Below are 21,742 nucleotides of genomic sequence, written 5' to 3' on the forward strand. Positions count from 1 at the left end.
GGAATCAAAAGTAAGAATGCATTTAACTTATCCTTATTAAGGATAAGTTGTTAATGCAATTAAATTAAATAAAGAAAATAATGATACTATTAATGATGAGAAATTGAAAGAAATTTTAAACATATGCTACCCGGAATTGTGGAATATGAAAGAACTTTCGTCTCGGTGGCAAGATGGTGAAAAATGAATAAGAAATTTAAGTTTCTGATAAAATATGAAATAAAAATTAATGATTTTAGAGATTTTGTCGAAGACAGTTTATCTTTAAAATCGAGTGAAAGTCCCTCTTCAATTAAGAAAGCCAGAAATATCTTTGAAACCATTGCAATTAGCAGTGCTGAAGCTGAAAGAGCTTTCAGCATAATGAATAATATTGTGACAATTAAATACATTGCAAATTATGATGACCATACATCTAAATGAAAAACCATTGCTTCAATTGGATTCGGATCATTCAAATCATTCCTCGGTAATCATCGCTCAGCTATTGAGCAAAACAGAAGGTCGACAAAAAATATTAATAAAGAAGTAAATTGGCAATTTTTAGAATAAATGAATATTTGTGTAATAATTTTTTTCATGTAATCTGTGATTTTTGTGTACCTTTTCTAGAAGAGTTGTTTTTTTATGTAATATTTGTTTTTATATTGTGGAATGTTTTGTGATAGTTTTTGTTATTTATGATATGGGAAATATTTCATGTTATTTTTTATTCGCAATATTAAAATTTTATCATGAAAAAAAAAAAATGTACCAATTATATTTCCCTAGTTGTTAAAAAAAAGAAAAAAAGATGAATAAAAAAATGGCGCATGTGCCCAGCATGCACAGTAGATGGTTTCATGTGAATCCTTTGCGTTTCTTTTAGGTATTTTGATTTGTATATTGATTACGAAATAAAAGAGCTTTTATATTGTAAATATTTTATTGAACATTTGCAAATATTCATAATTTCTGGAAGACAAGATACAATGGATTTATGATACTTAAAGTAAGAGATGTATACTTGTGATTGCAAACATATCTGAATGTCTCTTGAAAACAGCGTCAATTGAAGTACTGATCTTGTAGTTGAAATGACATGTGCAACTGCTAGGGGCACCTAACAATGGAACAAAATGAAAATGCAAGACAAAAACATAAATTGTTGACAAATATTTGTATTGTTGCAGTTTGTTTGTTATTTGGCTTTTAGGAGCATTAGCAACTAAGGCCATATTTCTCAGGGACTATGCGGTGGTCATTCCCTTGTTCTTTCCGCATCCTCTGTATTTGGTGGTGACGGGCTCGAATCCTGGTCTAATCAAGAAGCATGTGCTACGCACTGCTGCTCCTTCCCACCTGGCTACGGAGGCATCCATATTGTTGCAGCCATATGACAAATATTTGTATTGTTGCAATCATACTCACTGCATATGATTGTTGCAATCATACTCACTGCGTACGATTGTTGTAATCATACTTACTTCAGGAAGTACGATTATGACATCACACTATTCAAAAATTATTTTTTTAAAAAGTCAGAACTCGAGATACTATTGTATCCAGGTATCATCGTAAAAGTGTGGGGGGGGGTGATGACCAGGCTGACTCAAGACATCATACCGGTCACGAACAACTGGTGAGTACTCAGTGCAGGCTAGTAGTGTGAACGTGGGAAGTGCCTCTGGTGAAAGCCACGGATGACGTCACTTCCGTGATAGATCAGATTTACTGGGCAGGAATCCCTAAGGTTGTTTCACATCAAAAAGTCCCCAAAACTGCAAACCCATTGTTAAAATATTCACAGCTCACCACTGCTGTTAGCCTAAACTACCTGCAAGGGCAACTTGGTCTTTTTTTTTTTTTTTTTTGGCTGATGCTGTATAAGCTTGCTTTCTTACATCATATGCCTCTACTAATGCTTGTTTCAGCAATCAAAATCCTGGATAAAAGAAAACTTCCTACAGCCTAATCGAAATTTCGAACCCTGTAATTTGTTATGACCCCTAGTTCTGGAATTCTTTATAACTGATTCTACCTTTGTTCATTTTACTAATCCCTCTCAGAGCCTTATAAAACTCAATCAGGTGACCTATAAGGTGGCTGGTTACCAAGTCCTGTAGCCCACATAATTGGAGTCTTTCCTCATATGGTAGTCCTTCTGCTGATCTAACCCCAGGGGCTTACATCTGGGGAGTATGGGCTTGGAACACCCAGGGTCCTGAGCTGCCGGATATCATCATCATTCTTTTTTTTGGTAATTCCTTTCTATTTTTCTCTGTCTCTCTCTCAGGGTAAGCCTCAGGCTTCCTTGCACGATATGACTAATAATAAATAATCTCACCATTCGTGTCCACTTTGAACCACTTTCAAGAAGCTCAATGGTCTTTTATTCAGATGAGGTCTCCATACACGAACAGTATTCCAAATGCAGTCTTACAATTACTTTATACATTTCTTTATCTCTATCTCTACAGGATAACATTCGATAAATCATCAATAGGGCAACATGGGCTTTCCTAGCTGCCTGTTTACACTATTCAGAAAACTTCATATCTGCCATATTGTAACTGCCAGATCCCTTTCCTCCTCCACTGTTTTTGATTGAACCCCCCCGAGAATAAGTGCAATACATGGTAACTCGTGAAGGAGCACAATATGAGATACAGATGAAATGACGCCTTGCACACTATGATCGTAATTTTTCTTTAAGAGTTGTCTATGGTGTATCTACACTGATGGCTCACATCTGGTGAGTATGGGCTTGGCACACCCAGGGTCCTGAGCTGGATACCATCATTCTTCTCTTCTTGGTGATTCCCTTCTACTTCTCTCTCTGAGTAACTTGGAAATTTTTTTTTTAGCTGGTGCAGCATAAGCCTCAGGCTTCCTTGCACTATATGGCTAGTAATAATAATAATACGTGTTTAATTTATTTATGGGTAGCTATCCTCCAAGTGTAAGATCTTGCATTCAGCAGCATTAAAACATAGCTGCCACTTCTTTGAAGTCTGTTCAAGTCATCCTGAAGGAACGCTGCTTGGCACTGATCATTAACGACTCTGCCAATCTCATCTGCAAATTTTGACATCACACCTTCTATCCCTTTATCAATGTCATTTATGAAAATGAAAAACAGCAGTGGTCCAAGAACCAATCCTTGAGGGAGCCTACTCCTGAAATTGCACCAATCTGAAGAATATCCATTAATCACATCCTTCTGCCCTGCAGACACCCAGCAATCCATCTCAGAATCTTACGAGTAATCCCAAACTGTTCAAGCTTATACAGTAACCTATCATGAGGGACCAAGTCAAATGTTTTGCTAAAATGTATAGCAGTAGTAGTAGTGGAATGTGATGCAAGAAAGCAAGTGTATGAGCTTATGCAGCATCAGCCGAAAAAAAAAAAAAAAATCACACCATTCCCTCCAAATGTCTGTCCAGTTCCTCCTTAAATTTATTCAACCTATCAACTTCCACAATGACAGATAGAAGTTTGTTCCAGCAATTAACCACCCGCTGGCTAAAGGCAAATTTCTGCACATCTATTCTACATCTATCTTTTCTTAATTTGAATTTATGGCCCCTTAGGTTCGTAATCTGAACAAGTGGAAGGATCCCATCAGAATTCAGCATGTTCAACCCATTCAAGGCCTTATACACCTCAATCAGATCACCGCGCAGGTGTTTAGTCTCCAGCCACTGCAATTTGCAGAACTTAAGCCTCTCTTGGTAAGAGGATCCCTTCATTCCCCTCACCAATCTTGTTGCCCTTCTCTGTACATGTTCAAGCAAATCGACATCCTTCCTAAAATGAGGCCTCCAGACCTGTACGCAGTACTCAAGGCGTGACCTGACCATTGCCTTATACAGAGGGATAATCACCTCCTTTTCCCTGCTAGCAAAATTCCTATATATCATTGACAAAACTCCATGACCTGCCCTGGCAGCCTGTCTGCATTGCTCAGAAAACTTCATATCTGACTGCACAATTACTCCCAGGTCTTTTTCATTTTCTACCACCTTAAGTGTAGTACCACACAGTTGGTACATTTCTCTGGGGTTACTTCTACCCATATGCAGTACTTTGCATTTGTCAAGGTTAAACTTCAGTTGCCATTTCTTAGCCCATCTGCACAAATTTTCTAGATCCCGTTGCAGTAGCACACTGCCATTATTGTCATTAACAACCCTGCCAACCTTTGTATCATCTGCAAACTTCGACACTAAGCCTGATATACCTTCATCAATATCATTGATAAATATACAAAACAACAGTGGACCCAACACCGAACCCTGTGGGACTCCACAGGGTTCGGTGTTTTTCTGCATATTTTTTTAAATTTTGAATAATTTTGACATAGTAAACTATGTCAAAATTATTCCCTAAATCCTCATGAGGTAACTCTCAAAATAGCCTACTAAGTTAATTAAGCATGATTTACCCTTAACAAAGTCATGTTGTGTCCTTCAGAATGCTATACCTATCTAAATGTCCCTGGATTGCCTCTAAGATTTTTCCTACCACTGAAGTCATACTAACTGGCCCACAGTAACAACTTCACTCTTAGAACCGCTATTATGTATCGGTGATACATTGACATTTCTCCAATCCAAAGGAATCTCCCCTAAATTCCAAAGATACCCTTATAATTAACCTCAATGGTTCAATACAATTCCTTGTACTCTTCCTTCAAAACTACAGGGTATAAGCCATGAACTCTGGAAGCCTTACTTGCCTTTATGCTCAAAAGTTTTTCTAATAAACAATCATCTGTAATTACGACATCGCTAATTTCATATGGGCTCAGCATGAAGAGTCTTTTGTCCATAAAGACTGATGCAAAGTACCTATTCAATTCATCTGAAACATCAACTGAGTTATCTAAGACTTCCCACTCCTGTGCACAATAGTCCAATCTGATTAGCTTTCTTCTTTGTTGTATTCACATACATGAAAAATTCATTGTTGCCATTCTCTCTTAAAGCCTTCTTAAAATTCTTCAATTCTGATGATGTCACCCACTGCAGAAAAATAGAAGCAGCCCCAGATCACAAGGGAACCGCCACCATGCTTGAACGTAGGCACTAAACATTGTGGCACCATTTTTATTTCAGTTAATTATCTCTAACTCTATGCTTGGGTAAAAAAATTTCTTATGGATTTATCCATCCACAGTACATTTTTGGTCCCTTCAATTGTCCAATGTTGATAGTTCTCAGCCCAAACCAACAGTTTCTTTCGATTTTCCAGTTTTAATAACAGTTTTCAGACTGCTACCTGACCACAAAGTCCTGCTTGTTTAAGATGAAGTTTTACAGTGGATGCGGGGACACAGAAGTTTCTCTGTTCCCTCTACTCAGCTCATATTTCAGGTGCAGTAAGTTCCCAACTGAGGTTAGAAATCAGTATTATGGTACTGTTCATGAGTTGTCCTTTAAGCTGCCCGTCTCCTTGAATTGTCAAATGATAGTTTGTACTCCTTTATATGACACTTAGTTTTTGCCAATACTTCTCATGGGATAACTTTCTTTATACAGGATTATAACGGCACTTCTTTTTTTCAACACTCAGTTCCTTATTTCTTGCTATGTTTATCACGAAACACACAAAACTTTAACCAAACACTTTTTCTGAATGATAGGTGTTTAATTTTATAAGTTACAGTTCTTACTCCTCAATTTATATTATTGCAAAACACTCTATAATCATCTAAAATCTTCTAATTTTGAAACAATATCCCCACTGTGTAGAATATTCTAGAATCATCTAAGATGTCCTAAGTTCAGGAATCTTCTATGATGTTCTATCACATTCAGAAGTCTTCTCACCTTTCTAGAATTTTCTAGAAATTTCTTAAATATTATTCAATTTTTTTTTAAATTTTTATACATGAAAGAAAATATTTCAATAAAAATTGGTAAACAAGTTGGTCCTATTTTAATAAAAAATTTGAAAATTAAAACATGATTCCAAACTTTTAGGTAGGAGTGTATATATCCAGTTTCTTCAGAAAAAATCTTTTTAGGCTATCAAGCATAATGAGTTTGCTACATAGCAGAATGTGATTTCTGATATCTATGCCCTGTCTATGCAAGCTCCTAGAATCTTTAGTCATATTTTTTTATATTGAGCAAGTCCAGAAGGCCAGTGATTAACTGTGCAAGCACCTATAAATCATGGTCCACAATGAAATGCTCCTAGATTGGTGAGGATAATCGACTTTGAAATGGTAAATGGCAAACCTGCCACACTGTGAAGCCAAGGAAGAATACTCCAAGAGATTTCTTTTGTGTGGGTGTGAAGAGCAGCAGTTAAGATTATAGAAGTGTAGAGGGCAATGGGCTGTATACATCTCTAGATATAGTGGGTCACTAGTTTAGAACCCCCTAACACCCATCAGCTTCTGCCTGACAGCCCATATCGAGGCATAGATTGTCTTCAGTTTGCGAAAGTGGAGTTGAAATTTCAGTCCATCATCCCATGCAACCCCAATCTGTATGTGTACTTACCTTTATCTTTCTTTTTTTTTTTTTTGGGTCATGCTATGGGTATATTCACTCCAAAACTGCACACAGTACCTCAATATGTGCCACAAATAAGTGACACTATCTCGAATGGAGCAATGAATTCCTTGGATGATGTAAGTGTACCTACTGAAATGGTCACTTAGTGTTGTAATTGAAAAGCACAAAAAAAATCTATGCAATAAAGTATGGTAATAAGATTCTCTTCTTCTTAAGTGCTGGATTTTTGCATGTCACAGATGTTTTGAAGATTTAAAGTGCATATCAACTGCTTGCTTTCCTTCATGTTTAATTGTAAATGACTGATGACAAGGTGCACATTTTTGTGGTGCACACATTCAACTTCAAAATTAAAATCAGTATGCCATCATCATGCAATATACAAAATCATTCACTTTAAGATTTTTTTTTTTTTTCCCCCAATTCCTTATTATTCATTTATTTGATCTCTATTTGTATCAATTTCACTTCAGTTCTGCAAATAATAATTAGGAGACCAACAGAATTACTTAACAAGTACAGGTCACTGTTGAAAAAAAGCTGTGAATTAGGGTTGAATTTGAAATTGTCTGCAATTCTGCCCAGACACGATAGGAGGGAGTATATGATGACAGCCTTGTCGATCAATTCGGCCCTGGAAAGATTGTGCAAGGCTCAAGGGGTGGAATTATTTTTCAGTCTGGACTGTACTTGTTAACAGGAGAGACTGCTTCTACAGGGATGGGATACACTTAAATAGAAAGGGTGCAAGAATATTTGCTGATGCTATCGAGGCAGTGTTAGGTGGGTCGGAAAACTTGGGGGGATACAAAGACTAACAGATCAACAGTAGCCACTGGCAGAGGTGAAAGTGATTCTTGCACTGCTTCCATTGGAATGAGCAGAAGCCTGAAAAACAAGATGCAGGATATTTCAGAGACTGCTGGGAGTCATTGCGGTACAAGTAAACATGTGGGTTGTGTTAGGGTAGCTAAGAATAGAAACAGGTGCATGTACACTTGCGTGTACACCATGCTAGGAGTTTGGTAAATAAATTTGATGAATTTGAGGTATTGCTCAAAACATCAAAGGCAGATATTGTTGGGATATCAGAGACGTGGTGTCACACAGATATAAGGAATGCGGAACTAGAATTTGGGGAATACAATGTGTATAGAAAGGAGAGACAGGACAGGAGGGGGAGGAGGGGTTATGCTATTAGTTAAGAAACACAAAGTCCAAGGAAGTGAAGCCAGTCGACATCGATGGACAGGGCAGTGTCGAGTCAGTTTGGTGTGACATAAGCACAGGGAAATCAAAATTGAGAGTAGGAGTGTGCTATAGGCCTAATGACTCTGATGAGTATAATAAGATATTGTACAGGGAAATAGAGTGGGCCAGTAAATCAGAGAGTCTTATAATGGGGGATTTTAATTTCCCAAATATTGACCAGAATTTGTGGGTTGGTCACTCACATGCTAGCAAGGCTTTTGTGGATTTATTGGATGATTGTTTTCTACATCAGCATGTTCGGGAGGCAACTAGAGGGAGCAATACTCTTGATCTGATTATCAGTAGTGATTCTTCGTGCATTAAGAATCTGCAGATAAAGGAACCACTAGGTGGCAGTGATCACAGTGTGCTGAAGTGAGATTTACTCAAGGAGGTAACTACCATCGGAGGTAAAGGGAAGGGTTTTTGCTTTCGTAAAGGCGACTACGATGGTCTGAGACAGTATTTAAATTCTGTACAGTGGGACCAACTGAAGATGTTACTAACAGCAAATTCAAAATGGGAAGCATTCAAAGAACTTATCTTGGAAGCTACTAGGCTTTACATACCAACTAAGAAATATTGTTCAAGGTTTAAGCCTAAATGGATGTCAGATGAACTAATGAGACATATGACAGAGAAGAAAAATGCATGGAATACACACAAATTAACACGTGACACAGAAGCCTATGATAGATACAAGTTGAGATGTAACCAAGTTACAAAGGAGGTTAGGCAGGCAAAGGCAGATTGCAAGAAATCTTTGGCAAGGGATGCAAAGAAAAACAGCAAAGAGTTCTTTACTTATGTAAACTCTAGAAGGAAGGGGATGAATCAGATTGGTGCACTTGATATTCATGGGTCAATTGTTGATAATCCTGCTCAGGTAGCTAACAAACTAAATGAATATTTTGCATCGACATTCACACATGAGGAGTTATTCAGCGAGGGGAATGCCAGAGGTGTATTCAACTCTGGCAGTAAGCAAGAGAATCTTGTAATAACTGAGAGTAAAGTGGAGGAGAAATTGTTGAAGATAAACACAAGAAAGTCACCTGGGGTGGATAGAATTTATCCAGTTATATTAAAGGAGGCAGCAAAGGAAGTAAGCAAATCCTTAGCCATAATAATGAGAGCTTCCTTGAACTCAGGGGAGGTACCCACAGATTGGAGACGTGCAAATGTGACCCCAATTCACAAAGGAGGACCAAAGGCCGCCACAAGTAATTATAGACCTGTGAGTTTAACTGCTGTTCCAGGAAAATTAATGGAGGCACTGGTTAAAGAAGCACTGCAGGATCATCTAGACAAAACTTCAGTTATGGCTCGGACACAGCATGGATTTGTTAAGGGGAAGTCTTGCCTGACCAATTTGATTGGATACTATGATGCAGTCACAAAAGAACTGGATGCAGGGAATAACTTTGATATTATATACTTGGATCTTAGAAAGGCTTTTGATACTGTTGCACATGGAAGAATGCTGCACAAATTGGAGCAGTGTGGCATTGGAGGCAAATTGCTGGTATGGATAAAGGGGTGGTTGAGGGGCAGAAGACAGAGTGGTAATCAATGGACACTGCTCATCGTGGACTAATGTTATTAGTGGAGTCCCTCAGGGTTCAGTGTTGGGTCCATTATTGTTTTCTGTATTTATAAATAATATTGATGATGTATATCAAGCTTAATGTCCAAGTTTGCAGACAATGCAAAGGTTGGCAGGGTTGCCAAGGACACTACTGACACTATGCTGCTGCAACAGGATCTGGAAAGGTTGCGCAGATAGGCTGAGAGGTGGCAAATTAAGTTTAACATTGACAAATGTAAAGTACTTCATATGGGAAACCACAACCCCCAGAGCAACGTATCAACTCTGTGGTACTATACTGACAGTGGTAGAGAATGAAAGGGACCTGGAGGTAATTGTGCAGGCAGATATGAAGTTCTCTGAGCAGTGCAGACGGGCTGCAAGAGTAGCTCATGGTGTCTTGTCAATGATATACAGGAATTTTTCTAGCAGGGATAAAGAGGTGATTATTCCCTTGTATAAGGCAATGGTCAGGCCACACCTTGATTACTGTAAACAGGTCTGGAGACCTCATTTTAAGAAGGATGTAGAGCTGTTGGAATGAGTACAGAGAAGGGCAACAAGATTAGTGAATGGAACCAAGGGGTACTCTTACGAAGAAAGGCCCAAGTTTTGCAAATTACAGTGTCTGGAGACTAGGCACCAGCGAGGTGATCTGATAGAGGTGTATAAAGCTTTTAATGGTTTGAGCATGCTCAATGCTGATGAGATACTTCCTCTTGCTCAGAATAATCACCTGACAGGGCATAAATTCAAATTAAGGAAAGACAGATGTAGGATAGACGTGCGGAAATTTGCCTTTAGCCAGCGGGTGGTTGGTTGGTGGAACAGACTTCCATCCCTTGTCATTGAAGTTGATAGCCTAAATAAATTTAAGGCTCAGCTGGGCGGGTATTTTAAACGAACGGAGTGAAGTTGAAGTGGTTTTTTTTTTTTTTTTTTTTGGCTGATGTTGCATAAGCTTGCTTTCTTGGATCATATGCCTCTACTAGTGCTAATGCTAATAACAGCATCTTGAGACTGTGCACCCTATGAGGTGATCTGGTTGAGTTCCATCTGTTGTGGAAGTGGATGGTTTGAATAAATTCAAGGAAGAACTAGACCATGTATTGGGGGGGGGGGGTATGAACAGGTGACGTGGATTTTTTTGGCTGATGCGATATAAGCTTCCTTTCTTGCATCACTTGCTAGTCGTGCATTTTTATATTTTACCTTTGCAGCTGATACAACTAAACCAATTAAAAAAAAAAAAAAAAACATGACTGGTAATAGTTACAGAAAGAAAGAAATTGGCGAGAAAATCTTCACATGCACTTAATAACTGTTATTTTGTTACTAGTTTTCTCGAATAACATAATGCTCGCTCTGCCATATTGCAACGATATTATTATTAACCATATAGCGCAAGGATGCCCGAGGCTTATGCTGCACCAGCCAAAAAAAAATTCCCAAGTTACCTTGAGAGAGAGAGTAGTAGAAAGGAATCACCGAGAAAGAGATGAATGATGATATCCAGCTCACTAGATGTAAGCCCCTGGGGTTAATATGTATGGAGTTTGCATATTATATGATGCCGTTTTAATCAATTAGAACACTTTACCATTAATTAAAAGTAAGGATGTACGTATGATAACGAAATAATATCACTTTATAATGGTTATGAAAAAAAAAATCTATTTTTTTTTTCAAAAAAATTAATAATTATATATATATATATACATACATATGTACATAAAAATATAAAACAGACCTCACTGTACTCACTCTACAACATATTTAAAGGTGAAAACTGTACAACATTGACTTCAGCGCTACCCAACAGGTAGTAACTGATGTGGCACAGCACCGGAATGGAGAAAAAAAAAAACAAAAAAACTCGCGAAATGGCGCCCACATTTCAAATGCCATGAGCTCAGTATTCTGCAGATCCATTATATCAATACAATTAATTACTAACGGCCATAGCAGCAAAAGCAGAGCATGGTCAGAAATTCAGCGATGCCAACCGAAGATCAGAATTTGCAAATACATCCACAAAATTCCATTTTCCATAAGAGAAATAAGAGTTGCTAATTCTTTTAATGATTTTTAGAGACAACCAAACGTTTCACATGCTTATTTTTAGGCTGTAATATTAAAGGTGATGGAAACGAAATATAAATATGAAATTTAATGCAAACCACTTCCTTCTAGTCTGACGGGATTATACAATCATACTCAGGGGTGGACAGGCCCAAGTATAAGGCCAGTGATCGCCACTGAGGCAAACAGTAAATTTGAGCCATAAACTAATAGTCACGAATTTATAAGTGATTCAAAACTTTTCCGTGGATAAGAGCACTGCTGCCTGCATCACAAGCTGAGAGAAAAAGCGGTTGCCATCTCTCTCTCTCTCTCTCTCTCTCTCTCTCTCTCTCTCTCTCTCTCTCTCTCTCTCTCTCTCTGCATAATTAACCCGAGAGGCTCACATCTGGTGAGTATGGGCTTGGCACACCCAGGGTCCTAAGCTGAATATCATCATTCTTCTCTTTCTTGATGATTCCCTTCTACTTCTCTCTCTATCTCTCTGGATAAATCGAGAATTTTTTTGCTGGTCCAGCAAAAGCATCAGGCTTCCTTCCACCCTATAGCTAATAATAATAATAATAATAATATGTTAATACACTCTTATCTCTCTCCTCAGAAATAAACTATCAACTATCAACTTAAAATGCATTTTCTTTTTTTTTTTTTTTTTTTTTGTTTATACTCCCTGATGACTACATAGGGTCAGAGGAGTTTACAAGAAAGAAAGAATACAAAAATAAAAAATAAAACATCACTGTCTTTAGCATTCAGGCACGCTTGAACCACAGCAAACTCAAATCGCATGCCCTCGTTGGTAGAACAGTTGGTAAGATCGCCGTCCTCCCCACACTGGGTGGAAAAGACCTCAGTTCGAGTCCCAACGATGTCGGGGGGAATTTTTATGGGCCATTTTTACAACGTGGCTGAGTTAGTCGGTCTCAGGAGAGTATAGCATGGTTTTTCTTCCGGAAACTCTGGATTTTCGTCCGGCGAACAGAAACTTGACCACAGAACATGTGCAATTTACAGACAGTATAAGCTGAATAATATGGCCTTAGCCACTGATGCTCCTAATACCCCATTACAACATCAAATTGCGTATTATTGCGCCTCCGCGTTTGGCAGCTCTTGACTATGGCTGCTATAGAACATTAAGATTCCAAAATCCCAGACAGAGACATGTATGGCAGTTTATGTAGGACAAATCTTAAACTTTAGTTCAACTCCCGCTTGATACTGTGTGATCATACAGAACACTGCAAAAGGACTGAAATGAGTGTAATGCTTTGTTTGTGCAATGTGATGTGTTGTTGTTCCGGGCCACTTTGCTACAAGGAAGCAGCAATCACAGGAGACTGATGCTTCTCGGTACCCGTTCAAACCACGAGAAGGAGGGCCGCTACTATAACCTCAGGGGCTAACATCAGGTGAGTATGGGCTTGGCACACCCAGGGTCCTGGGCTGGATATCATCATTCTTCTCTTTCTTGGTGATTCTCTTCTACTTCTGACTCTCTCTCTCTCTCTCTCTCGGTAAATCGGGATTTTTTTTTTTTTTTTTGGCTGTTGCAGCAAAAGCCTCAGGCTTCATTGCACAACAATAATAATAATAATAATGATACAATACAATACAATACAAATTTATTTATCATTTGAATTTGTTTACAATACAAGATTAATAATAATACAATATAATTAATAATAATACAATATAATTAATAATAATACAATATAATTAATAATAATACAATATAATTAATAATAATACAATATAATTAATAATAATACAATAATAATAATAATAACTAGTAATCAACACTAGAAACTACAGAAAATACATCGCAAAGGAATCCGGAAGGTCAGACGACTCATGTCGACGATGTCACCAGGCCTCAGAAACGATCCAACACATCACCGCGGGGTGCAAGGTGATCGCCCAGACTGAGTGCACTCATAGACACGACCAGGTAGCCAGGATAATACATCAGAAGCTAGCAAGAAAATACCAGCTGATCAAAGAAAGTGTACCATAATACAAGTACGAACCCCAAGCAGTACTAGGAACCCGAACTCACAAGCCATACTGGGACAGCGCCATAATAACGGATAAGACCATCCCGCACAACAGACTGGACATAACCATTGTGGACAAGATGGAAAAGGCTGCCTATCTGATTGACATAACAGTGCCCAAAACTAGCAATGTCCAGAAAATCCATTAGGAAAAAATTAGGACGTACACGAACCTGAGACATGAGATCAAGGAGATCTGGCATATGCAAGAAGTATCAACCATCCCAATCGTCGTGTCAACCACCGGTATGATACCAAAAACTCTACATAGCAGCCTAGTAGCAATACGTCTCCCAGAGAACACCGACAAGGAACTCCAGAAAGACCCAATCCAGAACACCTGTAGGATAGTCAGAGATTTCCTCGACCAAAAGTAACACCAGACATTACAACCACCCTGGGTACTTGGTAGCAGTACCCGTCACGGAGTGGAACCCCCCAATCAGGGAGAAATAATATAAGAGCAACAATAATAATAATAATAATAATTTTGCCATCCTGGAAAAAGTCAAACAGTATGTGAGCGATCAATTGCAAAGCATAAAGAACATGGCAAATATGGAATCAGAGGAGGAAGAGCATACCACGGAACCAGAGGAGGAACAGCATACCACGGAACCAGAGAAGGAAGAACAAGAAGGAATACGACCCAGAGTAGCTGAAGTGGAAAGAGACAAAGTCATGATATGCAGAATAGAAGACAAATGAGAGAAAGCCCTAACAGAAGTCGAAAGAATGGACCCCACATGAACCCACGTGATACCTAAGCAGAGGCCAAATAAAATCCTGTGGAGAGTAACAGACTACCGCAATCGGCAAATAATGCCACATTACCTTGACAACAATGGTATAGCGCTGGAGCCTATCCACACAGCCATATACTGTGCTACCATAGCAGCTAATACGATTAATGGAAAATTGATTAGATAGTATGAATCAGAGCTGTAATACTCAATATGTTCTACGTTGATAATAATATTAGTAAATTAATAAGAGGATCTTATTAATTTACTAAGATTAATGGAAAAGAAAAGAGAGACCAGCAGCAGAACAACCGAAAACAGAAGGAACCACCAGCTTGGGAAAGAAGTCTTCAGCAGAAGATAGAAGAATTAAGAGTCAAGATAGGTCAGTTTAACCAGTACCAACAGGGTAATAGAAGTAAGAAATTGATTGGAAAGGTGAAGAGCATCCTCAAGAGAGACAGCTTCCACAGCAAACATGGGACCAGGAATCAGAGAATAGGAGAATACTTGGACACATTGAAGCAGAACCTCCTCGCACTCAGCAAGAGACTACACCCATACAGAGAGAGCTCCCAGAGGAAAATAAACAACCGAATCTTCGATGAGGACCACAGAAGGCTCTTCTACAGGATTCTAAGTGAAGATGAGAAAGCAGGAAACGGACCACCCGAGAAGAAGACGATCGAGGAGTTCTGGGGAAATATCTGGAGCAATGAAGTAAGACATAACAGCAGAGTTCCCTGGAAAGAAGTAGAACAGAAGAAAACCAAGGACATACAAGAGAAGAGAGAGTGGGAGATTCGAGAAGAAGAAGAAGAAGAAGAAGAAGAACAGTCAATCAGGAACACCCACAACTGGCGAACCCCAGGAACTCGTGACATTCACAACTACTGATACAAGAAGCTCACCTGCACACACAAGCACCTAGCAGAGCAGTTCACTCGAATGATAAGGCACCCGGAGACAATCTCGAAGTTTCTCACTGAAGGAGTTGCATATCTGAAGCCTAAAGACAAAGATACAAGAAACCCGGCGAAATACAGGCCAATCACCTGGCTCCCAACAATGTACAAAATCCTGACCAGCTGCATAACCAAGAAGATATCAGACCACTTAGAGAGTCAGAACATAATGGCCGAACAGCAGAAAGGAAACAAGTGGAGGAGTAAAGGAAGCAAGAAGCAATTAACCATAGATGCCACAGTTATGGAGCAAGCCTACAAGAAGCACCGCAACCTATACACGGCTTACATCAATTACCGGAAGGCCTTCGACTTCGTACCTCATAGCTGGTTAATAGAGAACCTGAAGATCTACTAGGTCAATCTGATAGTGACAAACTTCCTAGGAGAAACAATGGCGAAATGAAGTACCACCAATAAGGTCGAGAACATCGCAACCAGGCCAGTCCCCATTAGAAGAGAAATCTTTCAGGGAGATGCTCTGGGCCCACTGTGGTTCTTTCTAGCACTCTACCCGCTATCCACCACGCTTAACAGCAGCAAGTATGGATATAACCTCAAAGAAGGAAGAAAGAATCTGTACACCCTCACCCACCTGATGTACATGGATGACATCAAACTCTACGCGGCAACCGAGAAGCAACTCCAGCAACTACTCCGGATCATCGAACAATTCAGCAAGGACATCAGGATGAAATTTGGTCTAGACAAATGCAAGACCCACACAATGCACCAGGGAAAATTAGCTGGCCGAAACTACCAGCTACTGACTGGTAATGAGATCGAAGCTATGACAGAACGAGAGACCTACAAATACCTAGGGATGATGCAGTTAGAGCACAAGAAATCAAGAAGTGCCTGTCCGAAAACTATCATCAGAGACTCAGAAGTCTGCTGAAAGCAAAATTGAACGGAGGGAACACAGTTAAAGCCATAAACACCTGTGCAACTCCAGTACTAACGTATACCTTCGGTGTCATAGGTTGGACTAACACCGAGCTAGAAGATATCATGCGAAAGACAAGGACAATGATAACCAAGAGCCACCAACACCACCCGAAGTCAGAAGTGGAGAGACTAACAATAGCTCGGAAAGAGGGAGTAAAGGGTCTGATAGACCTGATAGAGCAACAGAAAACAGCGATAGTTAACCTGAAGGATTACTTCGAGAACAACACAGTACCACTCCACCAGGCTGTAAGGAAGATAGATAAGTGATATACCCCACTCAACCTAAGTGAGGAACCCTCTCCCGCCCAGACGGTACAAGAACCGAAGTTAGAAAGATGGGCAAAGAAGACACTCCGTGACAGACACTACAATGACCTCCATCAAGATTACATCGTTAACGTTGCTTCCAATGCATGGCTCACAATCCTTCAATCTCGGGGATGCTCTTCCCTGAGACTGAAGGATTCATGCTAACCATCCAAGACCAGGTAATCAACACCAGAAAATACATCGCAAAGGAACACGGAATGTCAGATGACACATGTCGACGATGTCACCTGGCCTCAGAAACGATCCAACACATCACCGCGGGGTGCAAGGTGATCGCCCAGACTGAGTGCACTCATAGACACGACCAGGTAGCCAGGATAATACCAGGATAAGATAGCAAGAAAATACCAGCTGATTGAAGAAAGTGTACCATAATAGAAGTACAAACCCCAGGTAGCACTAGGGACCCGAACCCACAAGCCATACTGGGACAGCGCTATAATAATAGATAAGACCATCCTGCACAACAGACCGGACATAACCATTGTGGACAAGATGGAAAAGGCTACCTATCTGATTGACATAGCAGTGCCCGAAACTAGCAATGTCCAGAAAACCCATGAGGAAAAATTAGGAAATTCATGAACCTGAGACATGAGATCAAGGAGATGTGGCATATGCAAGAAGTATCAACCATCCCGATCATCGTATCAACCACCGGTATGATACCAAAGACTCTACATAGCAGCCTAGCAGCAATAGGTCTCCCAGAGAACAGCTACAAAGAACTCCAGAAAGATGCAATCCTGAACACCTGTAGGATAGTCAGAGATTTCCTCGACCGACAGTAACACCAGACATTACAACCACCCTGGGTACTTGGTAGCAGTACCCGTCACGGAGTGGATCCCCCAATCAGGGAGAAAAAAATAATAATAAAAAAATAAATAAATAAAAAAAACAATAATAAAAAAAATAATAATAATAATAAAAAGGGGTGCAATGGCCCATTGGTTATGACCCTGGACTACCAGCTTGATGGACCTGTGTTCAAGTACCACATTGGCGGAAGCGTACGCGGCTCCATCACGCTGGGAGACCGGTATAATAATAGTAATAAATAATAATAATAATAATAAATTAATTAATACTGTAGTAATAAAAATAAAGTAAACATTGTGAAAGTTGCTCCAAGGGTTGCGCCACTCCGACCTACCCCAAGGTCGGAGTGGCGACTGGGGAAGATTGTTGCGCCATCTGGCGTCACCCGCGAGAACTACCACTGGACATAAGCCAAAGGTAAACAGGTCCACCTCTAATAATGGATGATGTCGCAGCGAAATATTAATCATATTGCATTGAATGTGGTGCAGGATAAAATCACTCACGTTCAGGCATTAGGCAGAGGGGTTGGTTTGAAAAATCAGGGACGAGGAAGATAATGGAGCGAGTGGCGCTGTCCCCTGTATGGCTACCACAAGAGAAGGGCAAGACAATCCAGCCTAACCACCCGGAAGTGCTTCCTGCGCAACTGCGCTAGTGACCACCCAGGAAGGAAGAAAACGCCAACGCATGAAGTGGAGCATCGAAATGAATATGTACATCGCGCAAGCATACTACGAAATAATGAAGCGGGAGACCGATATGACAACTTACAGGGCAAGACTACATACCAAGTGGCTGGAACGATTTCCGAATATTCAGTTCACAGAGCAGCGAATAGCGGACCAGAGAAGGACCATCGTCACGAAGAACCTAATGCCTCCTGCAATCTTTGAAAAAATTAAGCATGACGTGAGCGATCAATTACAAAGGATTAAGAATATGGAACTAAAGGCGGAAGAACATACTACCGCCGAACCATAGGAGGAAGAACAAAAGGGAAATATAACCTGCAGCAGCTGAAGTGGAAATAGATGAGGTCATGATATCCAGAATAGAGGACGAGTGGAAGAAGGCCCTAACAGAATTCGAAGGAATAGACCCCACAAAGACCCCACCGGTGATACCGAAGTAGAGGCCGAATAGAACCTTGTGGAGAGTCACAGACCACCTGAATCGGCACATAATATCACATTACCTCGACAGCAACGATGCAACACTGGAGGCCATCCACACAGCCGTGTATTGTGCTGTGGTAGCAGCCACGAGGATTAATGGAAGAGAAGCGAGAGACCAGCAGCAGAAGAACCGAAAACAGAAGGAACTACCAGCTTGGGAAAGAAGACTTCAGCAGAAGATAGAAGAATTAAGAGTCAAGATAGGCCAATTGACCCAGTACCAACGGAGCAATGGGAATAAGAAATTAATTGGAAAAGTGAAAAGCATATAAAAGCAATACCCGTCACGAGGTGGAACCCCCCCCCCCTTCTGGGAGAAATACCATAAGAGCAATAATAATAATACTATTCTTTATAAATTAACTGGTATACATTTTTGTTTCCCAGAAATGAGATGCACAGATAACCAGAGGAATCTTACAAAACATTAACTTTACAAGTGTAAAGTTAATGTTTTGTAAGATTCCTGTCAATGATCAGGTTCGAATCCCGTCAATGATATCATGAATATTTATTGACTTTTATCATAACATACCTGAGTTAGTCAGTCTCAGGAGAGGATTGCTGGTTCTTTCTCCAGGAAATTGGGGTTCTTCATTCACTAAATAGTCAAATTTTCTTCAAAATACACGCTTCAGCTTTGGTGCACACACACACACACACACACACACACACACACACACACACACACACACACACACACACACACACACACACACACAGAAATAATCATAATAATAAAAAGCCTTCAGTGTAACGTAGACGCGCTAACCTTTCACCTTGTTCCAAATAATCCATCTTCTTTATTAAAGTGCAATGGCAACGAACTCCAGGGGTTCGCATCTGGTGAGTATGGATTTGGTACACCCAGGGTCCTGAGCTGGATATCATCATTCTTCTCTTTTTTGGTGACTCTCTCTCTCTCTCTCTCTCTCTCAGGGTACTCAAATTTTTTTTGACTGGTGCAGCATAAGCCTCAGGCTTCCTTGCACCATATGGCTAATAATAATGATAATAATAATAACTCTCCCTGTTAACAAAAAAAAAAAAAAAAAAAAAAATACTAAAATAGGGATAGAAAAGAAGGATGATCAAGATCACTCGCTTGGCTTCCCACTCCATATTAATTCTCTAGAAGCGAGGGACCAGTGAGTGATCGTGAGTATCTGTTGTTTTAATTCCTACTACAGTTATCACTAGCCTTTGCTTATATGGCTAGTTTCAAGAGATCTTCAGCCAATAAAAATAAGCTTCATTTATCGAATGAGTCATTGAAGGAATTCAAAGTACGGTACTGTAGGTACTGCAGACTGGGTTTTATTAAAATTCCTATCACGCGAGATCAAGCGTGGCCACACACCCTAGCGCAGGGTGTGTGGCCACGAATGTGGTCACTACCAATAGCGCAGCCTTCGTTTTTATAGAAGCCCATCTTACAGATATTTCCATGGACTTTGTTCTGCTCAAATGCCATCTGTAATGTAATTCATGCACTCCCTTCTAAACCGGTTACAATACGTGCCATAAATCAGCCGCACGCATTCACTATTCAACAGAAACTCAACGACCTAACTTTTCTTCTTCTTCATTTGTTCCTTTTACCTTCATTCTGCGAAAAATCATTCTTTCATATTTAAAAGAATTGACAACACTTGCTTTAAGGATGTTACATAATTTGATTTTAACGGAAAACATGAATATCCTAATAGAGAGATAATGACATTACAAATTAGGCATTATGTTAAAAATACACATCATATTTTATTCCTTTTCATTTAAAATTATTTAATTTATTATTAAATATAAAATATATTTATATTAATAAATACAACAATTTGTAGACACACCCTGAAACACATATACATATACCTTCAATAAAAAATTAGTCACCTGTGTAATTCTTCAGTTAATAATGTTTAACCCCTCCTTTAGCACGAATCACTTCCGAATTCTCGTTATAGGGATTCAACAAGACCCCTTAAATAGTTCACATCAATATTAGGCCACTCTGAAAATAACTGAAACTGTAATTCATTCAGGCTTCATGGATGTTGTTGTCGTGTTTTCACTTTCCGTGTGTGATAGTGTCACACAGTCTCGATACCATTTAAATCTGTTTAATTGGCTGGCTAATTTAAATGTATTGCCTTTCCCTCGTGTTCCTCAAACCAGATTAAAACAGTAGAAGCCCTGTGAGCCAGACAGTTGTCATTCTGGCATTTAGGAATACTGAAATTATGACAAATGTTCAGCAAAAGGCACAACCTGATCATCTAGAATATTTGTATAGCCAGTATGAATCACTTTGGTTGGCATTTGAAGTAGGAGATCCACTTCACATTAGTTAAAGCAGCCGTACTGACCCACCACCAGGTTGTACAAAAACTTGCACACGTCTGGATAAAGCGTCTTATTGCTTCTTCTTCTTCTGTGAACCCGGTGCTTGACATCATTAGAATATAGTTAAAATTTGGATTTGCCAAACTACATCACATCTTTCTAATCAACAACGGTCCAATTACAGTTTTCAAACCTTTTACAAGCATTTCCTTTTAGCCCTTATTGGCCGTGTTTTTTATGTACAATGTTAACAATAATCTGTTTCAGGGGACACCGAACTCCAGGTATCCATGTTGTGCAATTCTCTTCACACTGTTCTCGCAGAAATCGGCTAATGGAGGTCCTTGGTTAACAGTTTGCATCAGTTCCTTTCTTGTTTGAAATATTTTCATTTACTTGACGCCACATTTGTCGACGATCACTTAGCAGATTTTTTACAATAATTCTGCTGCTGATTTCTGGTTGATTTCGATTGGCGCCATTTATTCTTTTGATTGGCGCCATGTTCTTTCTGAAATACTGGAAAAATTCAGCAGGTTTTTTTAAACAGGATGTCCTTTAGACCTGCTAAATGCTACCATTCCATTTTGCTACTCAGTAACATATTTTCTACCCCATCTCTTTCGCTTCGGTCACAGCTAGTACACCTGCAGACACAGTAAACCGATTAACCATATCATCATCAGCCATTTTCAATCCACTGCAGGATGAAGGAATCTCCAGCAACTTTCCAGTTCCTTCTGTTTTGTGCAATGGCAATCCATTTGCTACCCACCAACTCATGAATTTCATCTGTCCATCTCCGTCGTTGTCTTCCAGGTTTTCTTCTAGCTCTCCTTGGGTACCATTCAGTTATTTACCATATACTGTTCTTTGATTTCAGTGCTATAAGCAAACAAGCACAGAAGATATACTTGTTCAAT

At 39.6% G+C, this 21,742-nt stretch overlaps 1 protein-coding gene across 1 annotated transcript in view; it reads right to left on the minus strand.

The window, feature by feature from the left end:
- The window catches only part of LOC150090217 (uncharacterized), an 86,854-nt gene extending 75,712 nt beyond the window's left edge, over positions 1–11,142 (minus strand). The window contains exon 1 of the mRNA XM_090390208.1: positions 11,102–11,142. The gene's annotated coding sequence lies outside the window, so the exon portion shown is untranslated. The remainder of the gene's footprint in view (positions 1–11,101) is intronic.
- Between the last annotated feature and the right edge of the window lie 10,600 nt (positions 11,143–21,742).

This window comes from Mastigoproctus giganteus, chromosome 2, assembly GCF_048544385.1.
Source record: "Mastigoproctus giganteus isolate SK-2022 chromosome 2, ASM4854438v1, whole genome shotgun sequence".
Taxonomy (NCBI): domain Eukaryota; kingdom Metazoa; phylum Arthropoda; class Arachnida; order Uropygi; family Thelyphonidae; genus Mastigoproctus; species Mastigoproctus giganteus.